The 21,548-nt window shown below is 41.1% G+C and overlaps 9 non-coding genes across 9 annotated transcripts; 2 read left to right on the forward strand and 7 right to left on the reverse strand.

The window, feature by feature from the left end:
* Positions 1-104: 104 nt before the first annotated feature.
* On the reverse strand, positions 105-191 carry trnay-gua (transfer RNA tyrosine (anticodon GUA)). The gene is given in 2 exon segments: positions 105-140; positions 155-191. It is a non-coding gene; the product is annotated as a tRNA-Tyr (tRNA).
* A 119-nt stretch (positions 192-310) lies between these two features.
* On the reverse strand, positions 311-382 carry trnae-uuc (transfer RNA glutamic acid (anticodon UUC)). The gene has a single exon. It is a non-coding gene; the product is annotated as a tRNA-Glu (tRNA).
* A 401-nt stretch (positions 383-783) lies between these two features.
* trnar-acg (transfer RNA arginine (anticodon ACG)) lies at positions 784-856 on the reverse strand. Its single transcript has one exon. It is a non-coding gene; the product is annotated as a tRNA-Arg (tRNA).
* Positions 857-16,072: 15,216 nt separating this feature from the next.
* On the forward strand, positions 16,073-16,144 carry trnae-cuc (transfer RNA glutamic acid (anticodon CUC)). Its single transcript has one exon. It is a non-coding gene; the product is annotated as a tRNA-Glu (tRNA).
* A 109-nt stretch (positions 16,145-16,253) lies between these two features.
* On the reverse strand, positions 16,254-16,340 carry trnay-gua (transfer RNA tyrosine (anticodon GUA)). Its single transcript is given in 2 exon segments — positions 16,254-16,289; positions 16,304-16,340. It is a non-coding gene; the product is annotated as a tRNA-Tyr (tRNA).
* Positions 16,341-16,459: 119 nt separating this feature from the next.
* On the reverse strand, positions 16,460-16,531 carry trnae-uuc (transfer RNA glutamic acid (anticodon UUC)). Its single transcript has one exon. It is a non-coding gene; the product is annotated as a tRNA-Glu (tRNA).
* Positions 16,532-16,932: 401 nt separating this feature from the next.
* trnar-acg (transfer RNA arginine (anticodon ACG)) lies at positions 16,933-17,005 on the reverse strand. Its single transcript has one exon. It is a non-coding gene; the product is annotated as a tRNA-Arg (tRNA).
* A 1,533-nt stretch (positions 17,006-18,538) lies between these two features.
* Positions 18,539-18,611, reverse strand: trnar-acg (transfer RNA arginine (anticodon ACG)). The gene has a single exon. It is a non-coding gene; the product is annotated as a tRNA-Arg (tRNA).
* A 2,819-nt stretch (positions 18,612-21,430) lies between these two features.
* trnae-cuc (transfer RNA glutamic acid (anticodon CUC)) lies at positions 21,431-21,502 on the forward strand. The gene has a single exon. It is a non-coding gene; the product is annotated as a tRNA-Glu (tRNA).
* Positions 21,503-21,548: the final 46 nt, after the last annotated feature.

Raw genomic sequence — 21,548 nt, forward strand, 5'->3', positions numbered from 1 at the left:
CCACCACCGGCGGCCGTGATTGTAAAATGGCGAACTACGAACTCAAGCGCTGACGCCCTCGTCGAGAAGCAGGGCCAAGGAAAAGTTTATGTGTGAAAAAGAACTCCTTCGAGCCGGAGTTGAACCAGCGACCTAAGGTTTGCCAACTTATCACCTACAGTCCTCCGCTCTTCCAGCTGAGCTATCGAAGGCACACTGATTGGGGACAGAACCTCAACATATCAGGTTGCTGAATCTCCGCCACTGGCTAAAACTGCTACAGACATACATGCTGGTTGTTTCGATTAAGTGATGCAAAGACAACACGATCTTCCCATACCGGGAGTCGAACCCGGGCCGCCTGGGTGAAAACCAGGAATCCTGACCGCTAGACCATATGGGATCTTCCTTCTGCCTGGAGCAGACCCTTTTACTTTTAGTGTGTGACCGTCCCCTTTAAGGACATGGGAATGATCCGAAGGGATTGTTTACTGAATTCAATTTCATCAGGCTCAACAGAGGGAGCTCTCATTTGCCTCATGAGGGGCTCAGTTTCCTCCCATTCTTGCGATGGTATAATAGACACTACAAACTGGTCGTAAAGCAATGTCCTTGTGACAGTACTCATGCAATGCATTTTAAAAGACGCATAGTATTGTATGGTAACCGTTATCCTACTGACAAAGCAGCCTATTGTTGGACTGTCAATTTTTAATATTTCTCAACCAATCCAATAATAATAACAACAAAAACTATGGGTTAATAAAACGGCTAAGGGCTGACAGCATAGTAAAAGAGGCAGAGCGAGCCAGCCAGGAGTCGAACCTAGAATCTTCTGATCCGTAGTCAGACGCGTTATCCATTGCACCACTGGCCCACTGATCAGGTGTCCGTGAGCTTACACGGCACATGTTGGTTTTCGACTGGGCAGAGGCCTGTGATGACATCTACTTTTTCTCATGCTATTAACAGACCTGGAGCCAACATCAGGAAGGGGTCAGATGAGGGGCCTGCTACAAAAACCTTCAAGATGGAGGCCTCACATGTTGGGGATCTCAATTCTCAATTCAAATCTTAAACGTCAATTTAAAAATTTTAATGTTCAGGCTTTTTTGCATGATGTATATAATAGGGATTTACAGTTGGTTTCAATTATACCTGATGTGGTTGATGCTTGGGATTATTTCAAATCTATCTTTCTAGAAATTTGTGATAAACATGCTCCTTTACGTAGATTTCGGGTGAGAGGTAGAAATAATATTTGGTTCAATCAATCCGTCTCTAATCTTATTAAGCAAAGAAACGTGGCTTGGTCTAAAGCAAAGAAAACAAATGGTGAGGAGGACTGGTCTCAATATAGATTATTACGAAATAAGTGTACAAAATTAATATAAAGTTCGAAGAGTCAGTATTATTTAAACCTGATTAATGATAACATGAATTGTCCTTCTAAATTTTTGAAATTAACGAAATCTTTTATAGGATCAAATACATCCACTAATCTTCCAAAAGTTTTAAAATTGAATCAAAGATTGATTACAGACAAGGCTGATATTGTTAATACGTTTAATAGTAATTTTATTTCAGCTGGTTTGATAACAGACAATTCCTTGGTCCTTGATGAACAGAGAACTGATGAGTTGACTAATAGTGAATCAGATTTATTTTCTTTTGCCCCTGTATTGCCGTCCCAAGTTCGTAAACTACTCCGAAATTTAGACTGTAAGAAATCAGGTGGGTCTGACCAAATTGAACCAATTTTTTTAAAAAATTGTCAGCAGATATTATTGCCGAACCTATTGCATCGATTTTTAATTTGAGTCTATCCACTAATGTAATTCCGCCATCTTGGAAATCGGCTATGGTTATGCCTTTATTAAAAGGAGGCGATCCTTCCGATTTGAATAATTATCGTCCGGTTTCTAAATTAAGGGTTTAAGCAAAAGTTTTTGAATCTATTATAAATGATCAAATGAAAGAATATCTACTTAGCCATGATATTTACAACGCATTTCAGTCAGGATTTAGAGCGGGCCATAGTACGATAACAGCTACTACATTAGTCACTAATGATTTAATTACTGCTCTCGATAATAGACAATATTGTGCGGCCTTATTTTTTGATTTGACAAAAGCGTTTGACTTAGTGGATCATGTTTTACTGTGAAGGGGGTGGATTGGAATCCACTGCTGCTTCAATGTATATGTAATGATTGATTATAATTAAGGTATTAATCAATATGTTTCCTTCTAAATATCAAATGAGTTGAATGACTTCTCTGGAGATTTTGCTTTATTTATATAAGTTACCATTGTGATTACTGAAATGTTCTTTTCATGTATTCTTTAATGTCTGTATTTGATATCTGAATGCAGTGCTTGCTTATTTAACACAGCTTCCAGAAATGAAATAGGGACTTGTTTTGTGTTTGAGAAAGGTCTTCAATGTGTTAAAACATATAGGGGTCATTGAAGCCAATAGTTTAAGGGGCCATTTCTTCGTTAAAGCCTTTCTTTCCAGTTAGACTAAAGTTTAGCTATCCTTCAGAGAAAGAACGCATTATCTTTATGTTTTGAGAGGACTCTCCTATTTATAGTGAGAGCCTGGCCAAATTCAACCTTGGAAAAGCTGTGTGTCGGTGTGTGTGTTAGTCTTCTTGGTTACAGGTTAAGGAACCACTGGCATTATTGGAGATTGACTGAGTTGTTGTTCTGGACATACTGGCGCCCAGCAACCCAAATCTGCGACCTGGAAGGTCATGACGTGCCTTACTTCAGCTGCATAATCGATGGAGATATGCTTCAGTCTATCTGTATATGTGTGGAAAATTACTGTGTTTATCTATTTCATAGCCAATGAGAATCATTCATCCTGTAAGCAATGACGTAGCTTAGACCTTGGAAATCGTATAACTGCTGTGATCTTTGTAACTGTAAGCGGGGCGGCCTACGAACTCCTGTGCGAGTATTGAAGCTGACTTCTGCTGATGAAACTGCAAACTATCTTCAGTAAATATTTTCTTTAATTTTTTATAATTCTGACTCTGGGTCTTCATTCTTCATATCTGGTTCTGGGTCTTTAACTGTACACCCCTTACAGTTTGGTGGAGGATGCGGCGGGCAATCATTCCGTGGTGACATCTCTGGCAAATCAACACACAAGGTAGTAAGCTTTTATTAATTGTTAGGGCTGTCTGACTGGAAGAGATTTTGAAGGAGAGCGGGAGAGCCTTCACTCCGATGAGGCGAGTGAAGGAGTAAGTAGCCTTCACTCCGATGAGGCGAGTGAAGGAGTAAGTTGTAGGCCTACTGCTGAGAGGATAAGAAGTCGCTGAAAGCGTCGTTAAGGGTAACGGCAGCAGACAGCGCAAGCGAAGCGTGCTCTGTGGGGGCCCAACTGGCAATAATGGTGTAGCACCACCCCAGCAGAGTACGTCCCTGGACGGGAGGTCCAGTGGCACCGTAAACCTGCTCAATCTCTTCCATCTCAGATAGGGGATCCCCGAATTTAGTGAATCAGGCAGTTAGGGATACTAACAAAAATAGGGTTGTTTGTCAGGGATGCATCAGGAACGATCCCGAGAGAAAAAAAAAGAAAAAAAAAGTTGTGACCCAAATTGGCATGGACCAGTATATGTAACTGTGATTTTGGAGTATACTCTGCAGTTTCATCACGGAGAAGCGAAGCTGTGTTGTTCAAAGATCGCCGCCTCCATTTCTGCAATGACTTCAGGTGAGTTTGAACTGTTATTAAGATATGGTAGACAAACTGAGTAACTTGATCAGTAACCTGAACAGTCCTGAAACTAATAGTGAGACAAAAGAGCGAACGCTGTAAGCAGCTGTGCTCTGAAGCCCTCACTTCAGAGAAATTTGCAGAAATTATTAAGTAACTGGTTGTCTTGATAAGTTTTGCTTCTGTTTGGAAATTTAAACAACAACTTGACTGGCTACAAACAAACAAAGAAACTGAAAAATTAAAATGTTTAGCCTTGTATTGCTTACGATGATTACAAAAAGCAAGTATATTAAATTATGGGTCGAAGATCATTTCCTTGGACAAGTGTGACTAAAGTTAAACAGACACTTTGTGAAAACAACTTAGAATATTTTGCAGCTTATGAAAATTAATGTTCTGCCAATAATAATGATGAAGATTATGATTGGAATATTATGATTAAATCAGCCACTGGTGGACTGTAAAAGAATACAGAGAACTGCTTAATCAGTGGCTCTGTTTGCATTCCTGAATGGGACACACACTGATTCAAGGGTGTGCAGTAAGTTGGAGCCGAGAGTGTTTTAATGGTGGTCATCAGGACCATTTAATACGTAACTGTAAATGCCCACCGAGAAAGTGTTTAAAATGTGATAAAATGACAACACATTTTTGGTAATAATATTGGTTTGAAAGTAGATCAGTGTTTAAATGACGACAGTGACATTTTTCGTCTGAGAAATAAGAGATAAAAAGGTCAAAAGATTGAAGTCTTAAAGTGAATCCTTTTGAAGAAAATATCTATAATAGTAATTTCTATAATAGTAATTTTTATAAGTGAATTGATGAATACAGGTTGATGTAAAATTAATGACTCCAACAGATGTGAGTTGCAAAATTTATCAAAGTAACTAAAAGGATGATTATGTTGTAATTAAACATTTTAAAAAGGTTTTAGATGATATAGAGACTAATCTCACATATGATTTACAATAACTGCAAAAGTATCACAAGCAGAGAGTGCTTGCCTCGTCAAACTTATAGTGTGAATCCTAATTGGAGATTGATAAACTCCAAGAGAAAACTAAAGTCAAATATTAAACTATGGTTGAGAACTTGACAATTAAAATTGAGATTGAGAAATGTGAAACGTTATTGAGAACTAGAATAATTATTTTTATGTAAGAACAAATAAGCAGAAGCAGTACTGGATTAACAGTTGCTAAATGCTGATTAAACAAACAGCTTGAAAAGTTGACCATGAAAGAACTAGAAGCTGATGTTTTGCTTTCAAAAGATAAGGTTGTTATTGGCTGTAATGAAACAGTTTGCTTATCTGAATCTGATGTGTGCTCTGGCTGAAACTGCCAGTGCAACAGACTCAATCTGAGTGGAAATTTGTAATGCCTAAATTTCCTGAGGTGTGGGCAAAAGACAAATATTAATAATATGTTTATTTGAAACCGTATGTAATATCTGGCAAAGATACCTTAAGCTGGGATAGAGTTAAAAGATGGTAGATAAAGTTAGACGTTCATGAGAGTGCAGTGTACCAGTCCCTCTCTCATTCAATGTCTCTCTCTCATTCAATGTCAGCTAAAAGCTGTTACCTGAGTCGGTGTCATAAGTGATAAGCTATTTGTAGTGACATCTTTGATTAGGTTATTTTAGGACCAGTAACTTCTTTGTCTGATCTTAGTCCCCACCATGAAACGGGGGCGGGGCCGACGGAAATGTACACTGAATGTACGGTTGTGATGTAAATCCACTGAGTAGCTAGGTTGCTGCTTTTAAGATAGTTAATGGATTTAAGTGATTAAATACTGTTGTTATTAACCTGTCTCCCTGTGAACACTATTAGGCAATCGGAATGGCTCTGGTGACTCTTGAACGTGCCTTTCCTAAGCTCCAGAAAACAGCTGAGTTCTGTTGAAGAAAACTGATTCTATTGGGAATGACTGGTCACCAGTGAGTACGTGTGTACGAGTGGCTACTCAATGACGGGATGATCTTCCTGGCCAGGGGACAGCCCAACGCAGGGGGTCACGAACACTGGAAAACTCCGGATGGAGTTGTTATTTGTGAGAAAGGTATGACAGTTGAGCGCTGATTACTTGAGGCCACCGGGGTCAGCAGAGCATTGAGAGGTGAGATGCGCTGTGAGGTTAAAATTAACTTTACGGCAGTCTGACCCAGAAATGTGAGTTCCTCTATACCACTCACCAGAAACCGCATTGATTGTATGGCTTGTTTTTCATTGTGACAAGTGTCTGCAACTATGCCAGGGGACGACACCCTGAAGAGAATAAAATTAAAGATAAATGATTAGCGGGAGTGGCCAGCTGATTCCATGAAGTGATTCCCATTAGTTGTTGTGGAGACAGTAATAAAACTTTTTGATGTCGGTTGCCTTACGGGCAAGGAAAATCATAGTGTTGATTTTGAACTAATATGTCTATAACATAGTTTTAACTCTTGAAGGTCGTTAGACATGGTGGTGGCTAAAGATGAAGACAGCTTTTGATTTAAGAAAAGTATGGATAACAAAGGTGAATGGTCAAAGATTATTGTAACAAATTTAATATTACATTTTATATAAGTTACAGTCTTAGAAATTTATTTATAGTGAGAGAGACTGCTTGAGCGGAGGAAGGGATGGTAACTGTGTCTGTCTTTCTGTCATCGGCCTGCTAGAGCAAGCTGAAGCAAAATAATGATAATGAAACAAAACAACCCAGCTGACATCGTTAAATTCTAATGAATAATGAACAGGCATGCTTTGAAACTGGTTAAGAGACCATGTAAAATTAGGTAGAAGCTACAGGAAAATGGGAAGTTTAAAATCGTATTTAAAATTTAAATCTTTTAGCAATAATATAAAGAAAAATGAACATTGAAAATGAACAGTTAACATATGTGTGTCTAGTATGAGTGCGTGTGATGGTGACAGCACTTTATGTCTTGTATGCATTAGTTTGGGGTACTATTATTTCCTGATTTTGAGGATATTGTGTCATTAACCTCTGGAATTAGTGTTTTATCATTACAGATGGGTTAAGTGAAATGACCAACTTTAAAAAAGTTGATAATTCTAAGTCAATCTGATGAAAAGACAATGCAGAACATGGGACGAGCTTTAATTGGAATGGTTCTCCAGCTCTGTCTGCTATTGGTAATTATGAATGCTTTTGTCATTTATGATATTGAACTGAATTACTCTCTGGATTAGTATTTTATATAAATTGGAATTGTAAAGAAGATTGCCATACATTCTGGGGTAAAACTCTTGTCTAAATTCAACTGAGGGTCTAAATTTAAATAGACAACTAGGTGGGATCATAAGGATAAACGTAGGGAAAAATTTTTTTATATATATATATATGTATATATAGACTTGACGGCAGAGAGACAAAGTGACACATTGGCTAAGTCACTATCCAAATTATCCAGAGTGAGCTCCCTCATTTCTATTGAAAGGCCGGAGGGCGAACAAAGGAGGAGTGAATATAACTTCTAAAAAGAAAAGGTTTTGTTTCTCAATCCATTAAATGTATGTATGACATTAGATGTCTAAGAAAACTACAATTTAATAAAGGTAAAAAGAGAAAGCAGCTATATGGCTGTGGGCTGGGATTTGAGTAACATAATATTTTGGTTTCTGTAAAACTGTAAAGATAAGTGGGACTGAGACAATACTGATTATATTTTTTGGATCGTCAGACTAACCATTTGATAGAGCAATACTGTGAGAAGTAGTTAACGAGGGAACTTTAAGTGTCACTAGGCTGACAGTGGTGAGAGACTCAATGGAAGAGGAAAGTGATGCAGAAGGAACTGGCATGTAGGGAAATATGGAAATAGGAGAAGAAATATAGTAGATAAATGTATGTTATGAAAATAAAATTTCTGATAGAATTTATGGAACTATTTATTAACACCTGTTAAGTCAAATCAAGTTGAAATGGTATGAAAAATGATGTTTCAGATAAAAAAAATAATAATAATAATAAAGGCATTGAGTATGATTAACAGGGATTAACGTGATATAAAGATAAGGAATGCATTTAGCAGAATGGGGAACAATTCTATATTTTAGGGGTAAAATAATGATTGAAATGATGATTTGAATTTGTTTTATTTTATTTCTATTTTTGAAAAGAGTAAAAAAAAAGTATAAGATGTTATATAATTAAGATGGTGATTGTAAACTGAAGGATGAATTCATGGAGAGACTTAAAGTGGATTATTATGGGTCTTATTATTTTTTTTTATGTTGTTTATTTGCAGTTTGACAACCTTTGTGTTTTCAACCAGTGTTTTGAACCTTTTGGGTCTATAAAGGGGAGTAGTGAAAAGAATGGATTAACTATTCTTCTTAGTTCATTATAAAATGAATTGGAAATTATAAAAACTAGTGCATATTGTCACGGATCACAGAGGAATCAGACAAGATGGTAAGTTATCATTGTTTATTTTGCAGAAGGATTGCGGTCGGAGATAACAGGTGAGAAGAAGTAACATAGAAAGTTCAATGAAGCTTAGCTGTGGTTTTAAGTCTCTCTCTTTCTTTCCCTCTCTTGCAGGTGGCGTGGCGATGGCTGGTACGGATGGGTTGATCCAAGATGAGTGAAGCGACGGTAAGTAGAAGGTAAGTGATCGGGAAGTCTGTGAGCCATGGAATGACGAGACCAGACAAGTGACTGCAGTGAAGGTGAGTGTTTTATAGTCCATATGGTTGATGGGACACAGGTGACGTTGATTAGTACTCAGGGGATAATGAACGGGGAAAAGTCTGGTTGGGTGAAAGGGAACGAGTGGGCGGAGATGGTGATCTGGATGATGTAACCCTGACAGTACCCCCCCCCTCCCGAGGCGGCTCTTGACGCCTGAGACGGGCGCTGCCGGCGGCGAGGTCGACCACGACCCCTGGGAGCCGGACGATCCGGATGATCACTGTGGAACTGGGTGAGTAGCGTTGGATCCAAGATGTCATCTCGCAGGACCCAGGAACGTTCCTCTGGTCCGTAGTCCTCCCAGTCCACCAGGTACTCCAGCCGAGGACCTCGCCGCCGAGAATCCATGATAGAGCGGACTCGATAAATGGGCTCCTCTTCAACGGGAACGGGAGGAGGTACGTCAGTGGGAAGGTTATCTGAGGGAACAGGGGTGACAGGGTCAGTGAAGGGTTTAAGTAAGGAAACATGGAATGAAGGAGCAATCCTGAAATGAGGGGGAAGATTGAGCCTGTAGGTCACTTCGTTCAACTGCCTCTGGATGGTGAATGGTCCGATGAATCGAGGACTCAGCTTACGGCAAGGTAGACGGAGACGGATGTCTCGAGTCGACAACCACACCTTTTGACCTGGCTGATACTGAGGGGTGTCGAGTCGGTGACGGTCCGCTTGTTCCTTGTGTCTCCGTACTGCCTGCTGTAGATGCACATGAGCTGAGTCCCATACCCCCTCGCTCTGATGGAACCAGAAGTCGACAGCTGGAACCTCCGAGGGCTCACCCGACCAAGGAAAGAGTGGAGGCTGGTAACCAAGGATACACTGGAAGGGGGTGAGCCCGGTGGTGTTCTGCCGCAGAGAGTTTTGGGCATACTCAGCCCATGGGAGGTAACGGTTCCAGCTGTCCTGGTACTGATGGCAGTACGTCCGCAGGTAACGTCCAATCTCCTGAATCTTCCGCTCAGTCTGGCCGTTAGTCTGCGGATGGTAGCCTGAGGAAAGGCTGATGGTGACCCCGAGGAGTTTGAAGAAGGCTTGCCATACTCTTGAGATGAACTGAGGTCCCCGATCCGAGACGATATCCTCTGGGAGGCCGAAGTTCCTAAAGACGTTGTGGAATAGAGCTTCAGCTGCTTGTAACGCATTGGGAAGACCAGGTAAGGGAATCAGCTTACAACCTTTAGAGAACCTGTCCACAACAACGAATACGCAGGTAAAGCCTTCTGAATTGGGTAGATCAGTCATGAAATCGACACCAATGTGTGACCATGGTCGCCTGGGAAGAGGTAACGGCACGAGCTTGCCTTCTGGGACTCTCCTCGGGGTGTTGGTGATGGCACAGACTGAACAACCGCGGATGAACCTGGAGACATCTCTGGAGATGGACGGCCACCAGTACCGTTGACTGAGGAGCGAGAGGGTACGCTTGCTACCCGGATGTCCAGAGCCCGGAAGGGAGTGAGCGGAGTCCAGAAGGGGAGTACGTAGATGTGGAGGTACGAAAATACGCCCTTCTGGACCTCCCGGCGGAGCGGGTTGACGTGTCAGTTCCTGGGCGATCTGTTGGTCAACCTCCCAGACGATTGGACTGAGGATTACGGCTGGAGGGAGGATAGGTTCGGGATGAAGATCTTAAACAGAGGTGTGATGGAGTCGTGAAAGTACATCAGCCTTGCAATTCTTACTCCCGGGACGATATGACACCACAAAGTTGAAGCGTGTGAAGAATAGAGCCCAGCGGGCTTGTCTAGGGTTCAGTCTTTTAGCCTCCCTTAAGTACTCCAAGTTGCGATGATCGGTGATTACTGTGAATTGATGGTTAGCTCCCTCCAGCCAGTGCCTCCACTCCTCAAGGGCCAGTTTGATGGCCAGCAGCTCTCGGTTACCGACGTCATAGTTCCGCTCCGCCGGGGCTAATTTCTTGGAGAAGAAGGCGCATGGAAGGAGTTTGGGTGGCTCACCCTGCCGCTGAGAGAGAACTGCTCCTACTCCAGTAGATGAGGCATCTACCTCTACCACAAACGGAAGGTCCGGGTTTGGATGAATGAGGATGGGAGCAGTGATGAAAGTTTCCTTTAAACGCTGGAAGGCCTGTACTGCGGAGGGAGATAGGGACAGAGACTTGGGCCGTCCCTTGAGGGAAGAAGTGAGGGGAGCACTGATATGACTGTAGTTCCGGATGAATCGTCTATAGAAGTTCGCGAACCCCAGGAATCGTTGCAGTTCCTTTACGGAGGAGGGTTGTGGCCAGTTCTGGATAGTTTCCACCTTCCTCTGGTCCATTTGGATGCCCTGTTGGTTGATGACATAACCCAGGAAGTGAACGGTAGAGGTGTGAAATTCGCACTTCTCCAGCTTCAGATATAACCTGTGTGCTCTCAGCTTCTCGAGGACCTGGATGACATGTTGATGGTGCTCAGACATAGAAGAAGAGTATATGAGTATATCATCAATGTAGACGATTACAAAACGGTTGAGGAACTCTCGAAGGACTTCATTCATATGACCTTGGAAGACGGCAGGAGCGTTGGACAGTCCGAAAGGCATGACCTGATACTCGTAGTGGCCCGAGGGGGTCACAAAGGCAGTTTTCCACTCATCTCCATGCCGGATTCGGATCAGATTATACGCACTTCTAAGGTCCAGTTTGGAGAAAATGCGTGCACCACGCAGCTGTTCCAGGGCGGCAGGTACCAGAGGAAGGGGATAGCTGAATTTGACAGTCTGAGAGTTAAGATGACGGTAATCGATACAGGGCCGCAAGCCTCCGTCCTTTTTGGCCACAAAGAAGAAGCTCGAAGCGGCAGGGGAGGTAGATGGTCGAATAAACTGCTGATGTAAAGCTTCCTTCACATACTCCTCCATGGCCTTCTGTTCCGGGATGGACAGAGGATATATACGACCTTTGCGAAGGGTGGCTCCGGGTAGCAAGTCGATGGCGCAGTCCCATGGCCGGTGTGGAGGTAGTTTGGTTGCCAGTTCCTTACTGAATACGTCCTGGAACGCCTGGTACTCCACTGGGATTTCGCCTTGAACTTGGACTTCAGGGCTTTCCACCGAAGTAGAACAGACAGGAACTCTAGTTTCCCCCGCGGGTGACTTGGAACGGGACGAAGAATGAACCTTCTATATGGAACTGTGGCAGGATCTATGGCAATCTTCACCCCAACGGAGTACCTCTCCAGTTCCCCAGTGGAGTACCGGCTGATGTTGTACTAACCAGGGACGTCCCAGGATGATATCCGCGGTGGACTCCTCCAGCACCATAAGAGAAATTTCCTCAGAGTGTAAACAGCCGATACGAAGAGTTAGAGTGGGTGTATAATGGCGAATTCGACCACGACCTAATGGCTTGCCTTGTATGGTTTGGACGGGAAGATCTCGGCACAGACGGCGTCGCCGAATATTCAACTTTTGGAGAAACTGGGTGGATATGAAGTTCCCCGCAGACCCGGAGTCAATGAGGGCTTGCGCTGGGAGACAAACACAGGAGGTTAATACATGTACTCTGGTACGTGTGAGAGGCTCAATCTTCGGGGAGAGTTGAATGGCACTTACCGCCTGTCGCGGAGGTCGTACAGGGCAAGAACTGAGGAGATGCTTGTCGGAAGCACAGTATAGACAGAGGGAATGTTGAAATCTGCGCTGGCGTTCAGCTGTAGAAAGGTGGGTGGAGTCTACTTCCATTGGAACTGGTGCTGGAGGAGTGACTGAAGGCGCCGGAGGCGGAGAACTTACAGTGGGTACAAACCTATCACAAGCGGTGAGACGCTGGGCTGTACGGATTGTCTGCTGGATCAGATTCTCTAACCCCATGCTGTCCTCATACACCACCAACAGCTGGCGGACGTTGGAATTCAAACCATGACGAAAGGCGGTGATCAGGGCGGTTTCATTCCAGCCGCTAGCTGCGGCTAGTGTGCGGAACTGAAGCGTATACGAACTCACTGAAGAATTTCCTTGACGGAGGTTATAGAGTTGGTCGTGAATGGACAGTTCTGATATTGTTTGCCCAAAACCTCTTTAAAGTGCTGTTTAAAACTTGAGAAGGATTTGACCACCGGGGCATCTGAATCCCACAATGACTGTGCCCATCGAAGTGCTTGACCAGATAACAGTGAGATAATGAAAGCCACCCGGGCGGTATCACTACGGAACTGATGCTCATTCATGGAGATATACAAGGATACCTGGAGAAGAAACCCACTGCAGTTCTCCGCCTCACCAGAGTAGGGCGCTGGCCGGGCCATGGGACTCGCAGAGGCAGTGAACGAAGCAGCGGGAGGTTGCGGAAGTGGAGGTGGTGGAAAGAGTGCCGCGGCGACCGGAGGATTAGCCGCTGAGGAATCCTCTTCTAAATCCGACTGATTCTGCATAATTACTCCTTTCTGTGGTCTGGTCTTCTGTCACGGATCACAGAGGAATCAGACAAGATGGTAAGTTATCAGTGATTATTTTGCAGAAGGATTGCGGTCGGAGATAACAGGTGAGAAGAAGTAACATAGAAAGTTCAATGAAGCTTAGCTGTGGTTTTAAGTCTCTCTCTTTCTTTCCCTCTCTTGCAGGTGGCGTGGCGATGGCTGGTACGGATGGGTTGATCCAAGATGAGTGAAGCGACGGTAAGTAGAAGGTAAGTGATCGGGAAGTCTGTGAGCCATGGAATGACGAGACCAGACAAGTGACTGCAGTGAAGGTGAGTGTTTTATAGTCCATATGGTTGATGGGACACAGGTGACGGTGATTAGTACTCAGGGGATAATGAACGGGGAAAAGTCTGGTTGGGTGAAAGGGAACGAGTGGGCGGAGATGGTGATCTGGATGATGTAACCCTGACACATATATCCTGGTATTTATGATTAAATATGTACTTGTATTGTATCAGTTAATTTGATGATGAAACAAAATTAGCCAAGATGAATAATAGCTGTGTAAGACATGTAAAGACAGCTATGTCCAAAGGTTCTGGAGATCAATATTGTAGTATGTGGGATATGTTGTTGATATTAAGTCATTGAAGGAAAAAGATATTGTTTGTTTTATAAAAATTAACCTGACAGAGGAGCATGGGTCAGAAACCTAACATTTTGAAGCAGCCTCTTTATGGATAGACCAGATGTGGTGTTTAGGACTCCGCATTGGTCTAAAACGGGGGACTGAAGGGGGTGGATTGGAATCCACTGCTGCTTCAATGTATATGTAATGATTGATTATAATTAAGGTATTAATCAATATTTTTCCTTCTAAATATCAAATGAGTTGAATGACTTCTCTGGAGATTTTGCTTTATTTATATAAGTTACCATTGTGATTACTGAAATGTTCTTTTCATGTATTCTTTAATGTCTGTATTTGATATCTGAATGCAGTGCTTGCTTATTTAACACAGCTTCCAGAAATGAAATAGGGACTTGTTTTGTGTTTGAGAAAGGTCTTCAATGTGTTAAAACATATAGGGGTCATTGAAGCCAATAGTTTAAGGGGCCATTTCTTCGTTAAAGCCTTTCTTTCCAGTTAGACTAAAGTTTAGCTATCCTTCAGAGAAAGAACGCATTATCTTTATGTTTTGAGAGGACTCTCCTGTTTATAGTGAGAGCCTGGCCAAATCCAACCTTGGAAAAGCTGTGTGTCGGTGTGTGTGTTAGTCTTCTTGGTTACAGGTTAAGGAACCACTGGCATTATTGGAGATTGACTGAGTTGTTGTTCTGGACATACTGGCGCCCAGCAACCCAAATCTGCGACCTGGAAGGTCATGACGTGCCTTACTTCAGCTGCATAATCGATGGAGATATGCTTCAGTCTATCTGTATATGTGTGGAAAATTACTGTGTTTATCTATTTCATAGCCAATGAGAATCATTCATCCTGTAAGCAATGACTTAGCTTAGACCTTGGAAATCGTATAACTGCTGTGATCTTTGTAACTGTAAGCGGGGCGGCCTACGAACTCCTGTGCGAGTATTGAAGCTGACTTCTGCTGATGAAACTGCAAACTATCTTCAGTAAATATTTTCTTTAATTTTTTATAATTCTGACTCTGGGTCTTCATTCTTCATATCTGGTTCTGGGTCTTTAACTGTACACCCCTTACAACTGTTACGGAGGCTTAAAAGTGTTGGCCTCGATAATTCGGCTGTGAGTTAGTTTAAAAATTATTCATCGGATAGAACTCAATGTGTTGATGTAGATAATTACACCTCATCCATGGTAATAGTCAGGAAGGGTGTCCCGCAAGGTTCTTTATTGGCACCACTTCTTTTTTCTATTTTTATTAATGAATTGGGGCATGGAATACAATCCGCAAAGCTACATTTTTATGCTGACGATACAATTATTTACTCCACTGCATCCTCTGTGTCTCAGGCTATTGAAATTCTTAAGGATTCTTTTTATACTTTTCAGCTTACTTTGTTGAAACTAAAATTAGTTTTAAATGTAAATAAAACGAAGTATATTCTTTTTACACGTTGCCGTTCTATGTCTACTGTTATGCCTATTCTGACTATTGAGGGTTTACATATAGAAAGAGTACCAACTTATAAATATTTAGGAATATGGCTCGATGAGAAGTTAGCCTTTGATGTTCACATTAATTACTTGGTGAAAAGGCTTAAACCAAGACTGGGTTTTCTTTTTCGGGAAAAAAAATGTTTTTCCTTTATAGCTAGAGAGAATAATACAGAGTACTATTTTACCTATTTTAGACTATGGTGATGTTGTTTACATGCATGCGTCTACATATTTATTGAAAAGGCTGGATGGCGTTTATCATGCTGCACTGCGTTTTATAACAAATTCTTGTTCACGTACTCATCATTGTTTGCTGCACAACTATTTGGGTTGGTCCTCTTTATATCAAAGAAGGAAATCCCATATGTTAGAATTTATTGTAAAGACATTGATGGGTAGACTTCCAAATTACATTACTAGTCTTCTATGTTTATGTAGAAAGAACTATAGCACTAGATCATCTAATGGGATTAAATTAGTAGTACCTAGGGTACATTCAGAGCATGGTAAATCATCTTTCTCCTTCTATGCTCCATGGCTGTGGAATGAATTTCAAGCTACTGTCCCTCCTGAAACAATTCCTCCTTTGAATGTATTAAAAAAATTACTGCAGCATACAATGATTGAATCATGCTGTTGTTTTACTTGATTTATGATGAATGTTGTGCCCTGACTTTCTGGAATGTTTTATATGTGTTTGTGTGTGATTTGTAGTGTGGCCATCTTGGCCAGGACTCCCTGGAGGAAGAGATTTCTTTTAATTTCAATGGGACCTTCCTGGAAAAATAAAGGAAATAAAATAAAATAAATGTTAAGTTGTGGTGTTGTTAGGATATTACTACAGAGCCAGTGACAGTTTCTCAGTGGAAGAACTGGGATCCAGGGCCACAGACGTCTGCAAAAAACTGCTTTAAATACCTTCGAGATGCAGGCCTCACATGTTGGCGATCTTATCGTTTTTGTTTTCATGGCAAGTTGTGGTGTTGTTAGGATATTCCTACAGAGTCTGTGACAGTTTGTCAGTTTGCCAGGGTCGGTGACTTCTCCTCTCCTGGAGTAAAATACAAGTATTAGTGGACATGCTGCAAAATCGGGTAAAGGCCACAGCCAGGCTTGAGGGCAAGTTGTCAGCAGACTTTCCCTGGTGGTCTAGTGGTTAGGATTCGGCGCTCTCACTGCCGCGGCCCGGGTTTGATTCCCGGTCAGGGAATGAGTTTTTGCCCACCACCGCCGGCCGTGATTGTAAAATGACGAACTACGAACTCAAGCGCTGACGCCTTCGTCGAGAAGCAGGGCCAAGTTTATGTGTGAAAAAGAACTCCTTCGAGCTGGAGTTGAACCAGCGACCTAAGGATTGCCAACTCGCCACCTACAGTCCTCCACTCTTCCAGCTGAGCTATCGAAGGCACACTGATTGGGGACAGAACCTCAACATATCAGGTTGCTGAATCTCCGCCACTGGCTAAAACTGCTACAGACATACATGCTGGTTGTTTCGATTAAGTGATGCAAAGACAACCCGATCTTCCCATACCGGGAGTCGAACCCGGGCCGCCTGGGTGAAAACCAGGAATCCTGACCGCTAGACCATATGGGATCTTCCTTCTGCCTGGAGCAGACCCTTTTACTTTTAGTGTGTGACCGTCCCCTTTAAGAACATGGGAATGATCCGAAGGGATTGTTTACTGAATTCAATTTCATCAGGCTCAACAGAGGGAGCTCTCATTTGCCTCATGAGGGGCTCAGTTTCCTCCCATTCTTGCGATGGTATAATAGACACTACAAACTGGTCGTAAAGCAATGTCCTTGTGACAGTACTCATGCAATGCATTTTAAAAGACGCATAGTATTGTATGGTAACCGTTATCCTACTGACAAAGCAGCCTATTGTTGGACTGTCAATTTTTAATATTTCTCAACCAATCCAATAATAATAATAACAAAAACTATGGGTTAATAAAACGGCTAAGGGCTGACAGCATAGTAAAAGAGGCAGAGCGAGCCAGCCAGGAGTCGAACCTAGAATCTCCTGATCCGTAGTCAGACGCGTTATCCATTGCACCACTGGCCCACTGATCAGGTGTCCGTGAGCTTACACGGCACCTGTTGGTTTTCGACTGGGCAGAGGCCTGTGATGACATCTACTTTTTCTCATGCTATTAACAGACCTGGACCCAACATCAGGAAGGGGTCAGATGAGGGGCCTGCTACAAAATCCTTCAAGATGGAGGCCTCACATGTTGGGGATCTCAATTCTCAATTCAAATCTTAAACGTCAATTTAAAATTTTTAATGTACAGGCTTTTTTGCATGATGTATATAATAGTGATTTACAGTTGGTTTCAATTATACCTGATGTGGTTGATGCTTGGGATTATTTCAAATCTATCTTTCTCGAAATTTGTGATAAACATGCTCCTTTACGTAGATTTCGGGTGAGAGGTAGAAATAATATTTGGTTCAATCAATCCGTCTCTAATCTTATTAAGCAAAGAAACGTGGCTTGGTCTAAAGCAAAGAAAACAAATGGTGAGGAGGACTGGTCTCAATATAGATTATTACGAAATAAGTGTACAAAATTAATATAAAGTTCGAAGAGTCAGTATTATTTAAACCTGATTAATGATAACATGAATTGTCCTTCTAAATTTTGGAAATTAACGAAATCTTTTATAGGATCAAATACATCCACTAATCTTCCAAAAGTTTTAAAATTGAATCAAAGATTGATTACAGACAAGGCTGATATTGTTAATACGTTTAATAGTAATTTTATTTCAGCTGGTTTGATAACAGACAATTCCTTGGTCCTTGATGAACAGAGAACTGATGAGTTGACTAATAGTGAATCAGATTTATTTTCTTTTGCCCCTGTATTGCCGTCCCAAGTTCGTAAACTACTCCGAAATTTAGACTGTAAGAAATCAGGTGGGTCTGACCAAATTGAACCAATTTTTTTAAAATTGTCAGCAGATATTATTGCCGAACCTATTGCATCGATTTTTAATTTGAGTCTATCCACTAATGTAATTCCGCCATCTTGGAAATCGGCTATGGTTATGCCTTTATTAAAAGGAGGCGATCCTTCCGATTTGAATAATTATCGTCCGATTTCTAAATTACCGGTTTTAGCAAAAGTTTTTGAATCTATTATAAATGATCAAATGAAAGAATATCTACTTAGTCATGATATTTACAACGCATTTCAGTCAGGATTTAGAGCGGGCCATAGTACGATAACAGCTACTACATGATTTAATTACTGCTCTCGATAATAGACAACATTGTGCGGCCTTATTTTTTTATTTGACAAAAGCGTTTGACTTAGTGGATCATGTTTTACTGTTACGGAGGCTTAAAAGTGTTGGCCTCGATAATTCGGCTGTGAGTTGGTTTAAAAATTATTTATCGGATAGAACTCAATGTGTTGCTGTAGATAATTACACCTCATCCATGGTAATAGTCAGGAAGGGTGTCCCGCAAGGTTCTTTATTGGCACCACTTCTTTTTTCTATTTTTATTAATGAATTGGGGCAGGGAATACAATCCGCAAAAGCTACATTTTTATGCTGACGATACAATTATTTACCGGTTTTAGGCAGAGCGAGCCAGCCAGGAGTCGAACCTAGAATCTTCTGATCCGTAGTCAGACGCGTTATCCATTGCACCACTGGCCCACTGATCAGGTGTCCGTGAGCTTACACGCCACCTGTTGGTTTTCGACTGGGCAGAGGCCTGTGATGACATCTACCTTTTCTCATGCTATTAACAGACCTGGAGCCAACATCAGGAAGGGGTCAGATGAGGGGCCTGCTACAAAAACCTTCAAGATGGAGGCCTCACATGTTGGGGATCTCAATTCTCAATTCAAATCTTAAACGTCAATTTAAAAATTTTAATGTACAGGCTTTTTTGCATGATGTATATAATAGTGATTTACAGTTGGTTTCAATTATACCTGATGTGGTTGATGCTTGGGATTATTTCAAATCTATCTTTCTAGAAATTTGTGATAAACATGCTCCTTTACGTAGATTTCGGGTGAGAGGTAGAAATAATATTTGGTTCAATCAATCCGTCTCTAATCTTATTAAGCAAAGAAACGTGGCTTGGTCTAAAGCAAAGAAAACAAATGGTGAGGAGGACTGGTCTCAATATAGATTATTACGAAATAAGTGTACAAAATTAATATAAAGTTCGAAGAGTCAGTATTATTTAAACCTGATTAATGATAACATGAATTGTCCTTCTAAATTTTGGAAATTAACGAAATCTTTTATAGGATCAAATACATCCACTAATCTTCCAAAAGTTTTAAAATTGAATCAAAGATTGATTACAGACAAGGCTGATATTGTTAATACGTTTAATAGTAATTTTATTTCAGCTGGTTTGATAACAGACAATTCCTTGGTCCTTGATGAACAGAGAACTGATGAGTTGACTAATAGTGAATCAGATTTATTTTCTTTTGCCCCTGTATTGCCGTCCCAAGTTCGTAAACTACTCCGAAATTTAGACTGTAAGAAATCAGGTGGGTCTGACCAAATTGAACCAATTTTTTAAAAATTGTCAGCAGATATTATTGCCGAACCTATTGCATCGATTTTTAATTTGAGTCTATCCACTAATGTAATTCCGCCATCTTGGAAATCGGCTATGGTTATGCCTTTATTAAAAGGAGGCGATCCTTCCGATTTGAATAATTATCGTCCGATTTCTAAATTACCGGTTTTAGCAAAAGTTTTTGAATCTATTATAAATGATCAAATGAAAGAATATCTACTTAGTCATGATATTTACAACGCATTTCAGTCAGGATTTAGAGCGGGCCATAGTACGATAACAGCTACTACATGATTTAATTACTGCTCTCGATAATAGACAACATTGTGCGGCCTTATTTTTTTATTCGACAAAAGCGTTTGACTTAGTGGATCATGTTTTACTGTTACGGAGGCTTAAAAGTGTTGGCCTCGATAATTCGGCTGTGAGTTGGTTTAAAAATTATTTATCGGATAGAACTCAATGTGTTGCTGTAGATAATTACACCTCATCCATGGTAATAGTCAGGAAGGGTGTCCCGCAAGGTTCTTTATTGGCACCACTTCTTTTTTCTATTTTTATTAATGAATTGGGGCAGGGAATACAATCCGCAAAGCTACATTTTTATGCTGACGATACAATTATTTACTCCACTGCATCCTCTGTGTCTCAGGCTATTGAAATTCTTAAGGATTCTTTTTATACTTTTCAGCTTACTTTGTTGAAACTAAAATTAGTTTTAAATGTAAATAAAACGAAGTATATTCTTTTTACACGTAGCCGTTCTATGTCTACTGTTATGCCTATTCTGACTATTGAGGGTTTACATATAGAAAGAGTACCAACTTATAAATATTTAGGAATATGGCTCGATGAGAAGTTAGCCTTTGATGTTCACATTAATTACTTGGTGAAAAGGCTTAAACCAAGACTGGGTTTTCTTTTTCGGGAAAAATTTTTTTTTTCCTTTATAGCTAGAAAGAGAATAATACAGAGTACTATTTTACCTATTTTAGACTATGGTGATGTTGTTTACATGCATGCGTCTACATATTTATTGAAAAGGCTGGATGGCGTTTATCATGCTGCACTGCGTTTTATAACAAATTCTTGTTCACGTACTCATCATTGTTTGCTGCACAACTATTTGGGTTGGTCCTCTTTATATCAAAGAAGGAAATCCCATATGTTAGAATTTATTGTAAAGACATTGATGGGTAGACTTCCAAATTACATTACTAGTCTTCTATGTTTATGTAGAAAGAACTATAGCACTAGATCATCTAATGGGATTAAATTAGTAGTACCTAGGGTACATTCAGAGCATGGTAAATCATCTTTCTCCTACTATGCTCCATGGCTGTGGAATGAATTTCAAGCTACTGTCCCTCCTGAAACAATTCCTCCTTTGAATGTATTAAAAAATTTACTGCAGCATACAATGATTGAATCATGCTGTTGTTTTACTTGATTTATGATGAATGTTGTGCCCTGACTTTCTGAAATGTTTTATATGTGTTTGTGTGTGATTTGTAGTGTGGCCATCTTGGCCATGACTCCCTGGAGGAAGAGATTTCTTTTAATCTCAATGGGACCTTCCTGGAAAAATAAAGGAAATAAAATAAAATAAATGTTAAGTTGTGGTGTTGTTAGGATATCACTACAGAGCCAGTGACAGTTTCTCAGTGGAAGAACTGGGATCCAGGGCCACAGACGTCTGCAAAAAACTGCTTTAAAAACCTTCGAGATGCAGGTTGGCGATCTTATTGTTTTTGTTTTCATGGCAAGTTGTGGTGTTGTTAGGATATTCCTACAGAGTCTGTGACAGTTTGTCAGTTTGCCAGGGTCGGTGACGTCTCCTCTCCTGGAGTAAAATACAAGTATTAGTGGTCTTGCTGCAAAATCGGGTAAAGGCTACAGCCAGGCTTGAGGGCAAGTCGTCAGCAGACTTTCCCTGGTGGTCTAGTGGTTAGGATTCGGCGCTCTCACCGCCGCGGCCCGGGTTCGATTCCCGGTCAGGGAATGAGTTTTTTCCCACCACCGGCGGCCGTGATTGTAAAATGGCGAAC

This window comes from Siphateles boraxobius, unplaced genomic scaffold (assembly GCF_051911475.1).
Source record: "Siphateles boraxobius isolate OS27281-9 unplaced genomic scaffold, OSU_SipBor_1 77, whole genome shotgun sequence".
In the NCBI taxonomy this organism is placed as follows: domain Eukaryota; kingdom Metazoa; phylum Chordata; class Actinopteri; order Cypriniformes; family Leuciscidae; genus Siphateles; species Siphateles boraxobius.